Source organism: Notamacropus eugenii, chromosome 2 (genome assembly GCF_028372415.1).
Source record: "Notamacropus eugenii isolate mMacEug1 chromosome 2, mMacEug1.pri_v2, whole genome shotgun sequence".
In the NCBI taxonomy this organism is placed as follows: Eukaryota; Metazoa; Chordata; class Mammalia; order Diprotodontia; family Macropodidae; genus Notamacropus; species Notamacropus eugenii.
In genome coordinates this window covers 531660159-531667231 of record NC_092873.1, presented here as the reverse complement: position 1 = coordinate 531667231, position 7073 = coordinate 531660159, and positions in this window count along the sequence as shown.

Sequence of the window (7073 nt, the reverse complement as noted above, 5' to 3'; positions counted from 1 at the left end):
CTTGGGCCTGGCTTTGGATGGACAGCTTTCAATACCAAACAGAATTTTCTGGTAATGGGGAGTCACATGGTGAGACAGGAGTGTGAGCAACCTAAGGCAGGAAGATCAATGAGGTTATCACGACAGGCCAAGCATGAAGTTTTTTAGTCATCCCATTCATGACCCTCTTTAGTTTTTTCTTGACAAAGATACTGTCTTTCTCTGGCTCATTTTACAGCTGAAGAAACTGATGCAAATGGGGTTAAGTGATTTGCCCCAGGGTCACACAGCTAGTGAGTATCTGAGCCTGAATTTGAACTCTTACTGGCTCCAGACTCGGCCCTTTATCACCTGCACTGCCTAGCTGCCCCTCAAGAAATAAGATCCTCAATCAGGTTAGTGCTTTGTGAGAAGAGGCCTGTAAAAAGTGGAGAAAATATTCTTAGGTGCTTAGTCTGAAATGGAATGTACTAAAGACAATCCCTACATTTTCCCTACTTTCCAGGCCTGTTAGGTACTCTATGATGCATCCCACTTGGCATTCTAACAGATGATGCAGTTTCTCTTCTTCAGCCTTAGTATGGGCTCTCTTCTAGGCCCACAAGATTTGTCCTCTGCACCTCTCTTAGTTTCTCTGGCTAACTTCAGAATTTTTAGGCAGACTTGAATTCAAGTCCTATCTCTGAGACTTGTTAGCTTTGTGCCTCTGGGCAAATCATTCAGCCTCAGTTTTCTCATCTGTAAAATGAGAATACCTAGCTCACAGGATTGTTGGGATCAAATGAAAGAACATGTGAAGCTCCTTGCAAATCTTAAATTTAGCTGCTATTACAGACTGATGGTCATGGATGACCCCATCAAAAGAGATTGAGAAAGACAGGGAAATCAGGAGATAGTGATGTCATGGAGCTGAGAGAGGAGAATATCCAATAGGAACAGGCAGAAGAGGTCAAAGAGATTGAAGAATGAGGAGGTCATTGCATCTAGCATCAGTTCTAACCACCTGGAAGAGGCCATCGTCAGAGTAGTGGTGATGTAGCCAGTGGACTAAGGGCAATGACAACCTAAGAGTGGATAGACCTAAAGGTGCTTGTGGGCAGGAGGCCATGATTGGTGGGACGGGCTCTTGGGCCAGAAGACTCCAAAGCCAGTCAAGGAAGAGGATGAATGAAACTGTGCAGCTAACACTAGTCAGGTGCCTCCATCTTGGACAAATCAAACAGGATTCCTGGTGCCTGGAAGACTAGACTGAGAGATGAGGAAATGGACCCCAGAAGGCTAATGCCCAGAGCCAGAGAGAAAGATGGAGGGAGATCAGGAAGGAAACTGCTAAGATGAGTAAAACCCGAAGAATTGGAGGGACAAGGGATGGTTCATTCTTATCTACAATTCTTCCAGCCTTCTGGACTGGCCCTTTGTCTTTCTTAGCTTATTCTCAAATGCAATCAAATTGCAAAGTCAGAATATTTCATTGATATGCCTTCGCTCCTTAGCTGTCCTAGCCAGCTAGTCTGTATTCAACCTGATACGATTTTGTTCTGCTCGGTACTCTCCCTTTTCATAGTGGAGATGTTTACTGCTACCAGGTTTTTCAAGTTAATTCCTTTAAATTGTCTTGATAATTATTATCTTTCTAGCTCCCCCAGCCCACACCTCTACCCTGCTCACTGTGACTATCAGAGTGGAATGAGAGCTACACAATAGCTCTCCTTATCTACTGGCCACCTTGGTACTGCCTGTAAATATACCCCTATCACTCCTATCTTTGAAAATCACTCGATTGATCTACCAGTTCTTAGGTGAATCCACTTCCCCTTCTCCTTTGATTCTGAACCCTCCACTAGGTGACTCCAAGCTTACCATTGTTCTCTTAGTTTTCTCAGTATTGATTCCTACTTAAATTCTGCATTTGGCATTTGGTTACCTCCTGGCTTCTCTCTAGGTTACTGCTTTCCTGGTCCTAGCTTCCCAATTACTTTTCCAACCCTTTTTCTAGTTCTTCATCCATGTCACAGTACCAGGTGCCCCCTATCCCCCAAGGCTTGTCGTGGGGCCCTATCCTTTTTCAACTGCACTCAGTGATCTCATCTCTGTTCAGCATATCTCTAGATATGAAAGTTTTTCCTCCTAACTACAACCAACAGTATCTTCTCTGGCTTTCTGTACCACTGGTGTTCATGTCAGATCTGCCTTTTTTTTTTTTTTTTTTTTTTTTTGTGGAGATAAAACTACACAGCTAAGTCTGGCACTGTAAGCAAAGTGTGTTCACATTAAGAAGGCATATGGAAAACTATCATCTCAAGGTAAGGAGAAATGTGAACTGGATGGTAGTAAAGATCGATCAAATTGATCTGTCAACTCAGATGTGGGAGTGGAGTATCTTGGTCATCTGGGATAAGCCCCATCCAGACCAATCTATCAGTGACTTAGATCAGGGTGTGGAAGGAATTCTTGATAAATTTTCAGGAAACATGAAACTGGTTACAATTGTTGACATATTGGATGAGAGGATTAGAATCCAAAAAGATCTCACTGAGCTGGAATGATGGACTGAGTGGGAACAAGATCATTCTCTAATACTCTGCATGATCTTATTTAAAAAAAATAAATAACATTGAATGAATAACGACCCTGTCCTGGCCAAAGCAGGGCATATTGTCGGCAAAGCTAATGGAGAACTGCAACTAAACAATCATAGGACTCAATACGGATGAATGCAAAACTTTTATACTTGGGTTGAAGAAATTTTTGTAACTGCAGGCTTGAAAAAGATGCTGGGGGTGGAGCCAAGATGATGGAGTAGAAGGACAGACTTGTAGAAGCTGTCCCTCATAGCCCACAAAATATCCATAAAAAATGACTAAACAAATTCTAGAACAGCAGAAGTCACAAAATGACAGGGAAAGAGATTTCCAGCCCAAGACAGCCTGGAAGGTCGACAGGAAAGATCTATTACACCATGCTTGGAGTAGAGTGTTGCCCAGCCTTGGGTGTGCAGCATGGCACAGACAGGACTGGAGCAGCTTCAGGGTGCGGAATCATGGATAGTAGCTGTGGTTCCCAGATTTCTCAACCTACAAACACCAAAGACATCTTCAAAGGTCAGTAAGAAAGCTCTTTCACCTGAGTGAGAGGGGATGCCATCTGGCCCCAACCCTAGGGCGGCAGCAGCTACTGCTGCAGTAGCATCCACTTTTGGAGCCCTAGCTTAAAGACCCTGGGGGAATCAAACGGCCAATCTGGGTCTCAGTTCTGAGTGGTCATCCTGGGGTGAGGAAGAGCACTGGCGTGGTGGAGCTGGTGGTGACTGTGGAGAGGGAATCCTACTCGCAGATCCTGGGCAGGTAAGAATGCTTGTGGTTGCTCACAGAACAGAGCACAGTTCAGAAGAAGAATAAACTTCCCTCCCTTGATTGTGCCACCTCAGAGGAACTGAGAAATTACAGGTCCCTAGAGTATACCCTCCACTTGACAAAGGACTCAAAAGTCAAGTAACTGGCTGGGAAAATGCCCAAAAAGGGGGGGAAAAATAAGACTATAGAAGGTTACTTTCTTGGTGAACAGGTGTTTTCTTCCATCCTTTTGGGTAAGGAATAACAATGCATACTATCAGAGGAAGACATAAAAGTCAAGTCTTCTACATCCAAAACCTCCAAAACAAAAAAAATATACAATGGTCTCAGACCTTGGAAGAGCTCAAAAAGGATTTTGAAAATCAAGTAAGAGGTGGAGGAAAAATTAGGAAGAGAAATAAGAGCGATGCAAGAAAATCATGAAAAGCAAGTCAACAGCTTGCTAAAGGAGACCCAAAACAATGCTGAAGAAAAATAACACCTTTAAAAATAGACTAACCCAAATGGCAAAAGAGGTCCAAAAAGCCAACAAGGAGAAAAAATGCTTTAAAAGTCAGAATTGGCCACATGGAAAAGGAAGTTCGAGAGCTCATTGAAGAAAATAGTTCTTCAAAAATTAGAATGGAGCAGATGGAAGCTAATGACTTTATAAGAAATCAGGAAAACCAAAAGAATAAAAAAACAAGACTGTGAAATATCTCATTGGAAAAACAACTGACCTGGAAAATAGATCCAGGAAAGATAATTTAAAAATTATTGGTCTACCTGAAAACCATGATTAAAAAAAGAGAGAGAGAGAGAGCCTAGACATCACCTTCCAAGAAATTATCAAGGAAAATTGCCCTGATATTATAGACCCAGACAGTAAAATAGAAATAGAAAGAATTCCCTGATCACCTCCTGAAAGAGATCTCAAAAGGAAAACTTTTAGGAATATTGTAGTCAAATTCCAGAGTTCCCAAGTCAAGGAGAAAATATTACAAGCAGCCAGAAAGATAAAATTCAAGTATTGTGGAAATACAATCAGGATAACACAGAATTTAGCAGCCTCTACACTAAGGAATTGAAGGACTTGGAATGTGATATTCCAGAGATAAAAAGAGATAGGATTAAAACCAAGAATCACCTACCCAGCAAAACTGAGTATAATACTTCAGGGGGAAAAATGGAATTTCAATGAAATAGAGGACTTCCAAGCATTTTGTTGAAATAACCAGAGCTGAATAGAAGATTTGACTTTCAAATACAAGAATCTAGAGCAATGTGAAAAGGTAAACAGGAAAGAGAAGCCTTAAGGATCTCATTAAAGTTGAACTGTTTACATTCCTACATGGAAAGGTGTTATTTGTAACTCATGAGACCTTTTCCAGTATTAGGGTAATTAGAGGGAATATATATATGTAGATGTGTATGAGTAGGTATTTATGTGCATATTGTATATGTGTAGGTATGTGTATGTACATGGGTGTGTATTTATACATATATATCATATATAGTATGTTTTACATATATATGTGTGTATATTGGAGGCATTTAGGGCACAGGGTGGGCTGAATATGAAGGGAGAATACCTTAAAAAAATAAAATTGGCTATTGAATGTACTAGGAGTAAGAGAAAGGGAGAGGTAAAATGTAGCAAATCATCTCACATAAAAGAGGGAAAAAAGAGCTTTTACAATGGAGAGGAAGAGGCGGGAAATGAAAGGAAATAATGTAGCTTTACTCTCATGGGATTTGACTTAAGGAGGAAATAACACTCAATTGGGTATGAAAATGTATTTTACGCTGTAGGAAGGCAAGGGGAAGCGGACAGAAGAGGGAAGATAATAGAATGGACAGCAAATTGGGGAAAGGGATAATCGGAAGCAAACAATATTGTGGGAGGACAGGTCAAGGGAGAGAATGGAATAAATAAAGGGCAGGATAGGACAGGGGGAAGTGTGTTTAGTCTTTTATAACATAACTATTAGGGAAGTGCTTTGTATTATGACACATGTATGACATATTGAATTGATTGTTTCCTCAATGAGGGTGGGGAGGGAGGGAGGAAGAGAATATGGAACTCAAAAGCTTTAAGAATGAATGTTAAAAATTGTTTCAGCATGCAACTGGAAATTAAGCTATACAGGCAATGGAGTATAGAAATCTGTTTTGCCCTACAGAAAAATAGAAGAGAAGGGAGATGGAAGAAGGGTGGGTAATAGAAGAGAGGATAGACTGGAGGAAGGGGTGGGGGGTGGGGAGAGATGGGGAGAAAAATTTGGAATTCAAATTCTTGTGGAGGTGAATGTTGAGAACTAAAAATAAATTTTATGTGTATATATACATATATGTGTATATATATATATATATATATATATATATATATATATATATATATATATATATATATATATATATATATATATATATATATATATATATATATATATATATATATATATATATATATATATATATATATATATATATATATATTTAAATGGTATGCTACAGTATGCCTGCCAAGACTTAGACAAGTGTAGAATCATTTGGGAGATGGAGGCATCTTGGAAGACCCAGGTAGTCTATAAAATATCCAGTGTGATGATTCTGGTGAGGTGATGTTCATCTTTTATTTGCTAGTGTAGATTAATTCATGTCCCCAAATTGTGATTATGAAAGTTTACTTCAGAAAAACAACTTTTGGGGATGAATGAGCATTTAACAAGTGCAAACTGTAGGCCCTGCAGGCAGTATGCTACCCCAGTCTTGGGAGGTGGAGTTGCAAGCATCCAGTTTCATTGGAATATTTACTTAAAAGGCATGGCCAAAATGAACACAGAAATATCCCATCCCCTCAAAGATATAACCCTAACTCTATCATCTCACTCTCTGAGAGGGTAGTAGGATTAAGCTCACAGTTTAACTCAGTTCCTACATAGCATTAGTTACACCACATTTGATGTCTAAAGTGCCTCTGGGCTCATTTCCTGGAACCCTGGCTTCTCAGGCCTTCCCCATTGAACTGGCAGCAAAACCCAGACTGGAGTCCTAAGCTCCAAGATACTCATGGCTTGAGCTCAAGGGGAAAGTACTCCATTCCCCACACCTTCAGCTGGGAACAAACAAAAGAGGACAGAGCTTCAAGCCCTTTCCTCGGGGCCCTAGGACCTAATTGGAGAGGATGGTGGCCCTTGGACGGTACTGCATGGTATCACTCAGTGAATGGACAAGTCCTTCACCCCTGAATGGGGGCAAAATAGAGGGAAACTGAGTCAGGTAAACTTAAAGACTCAGCAGTTCCAGCCTCACAGTCAAAGGAAAGAGGCTGCTCCCAGCCACAAGGTAGGGCAACACACTGTCCAAGCATGCACAGGGCCACCTGTCTCCCAGAAGCAGGTCCCTAGCATTTTCAGGCAGGAGGGCTTCCACTGCACATGATCTGGGCATTCACCAAACCCCAGGTCACTGTGATCAAATATACTAACCAGATGGAGCTGAGAAAAAAAAAAAATTTGAAAAGAAAACCAGTGTGGAGGGGTTGCCGTTCATGTACTCCTATGAGATTGGACCCCCAGTATCCCAGGTAGTGATGTCTCTCACTAAGACAATTGTTAGCTAAGAATTCCTTGAAGTCTCTAGCTCCCTTAATCTCTGGAGTATAAGTGGATTCAGTTCTCTGGGATCTATCAGACTTCAAGGTCATCACCTAGACCAGTGGCTGAAGCTGAAGGTCTCTGCTGGATGCCTGGGGAGCCG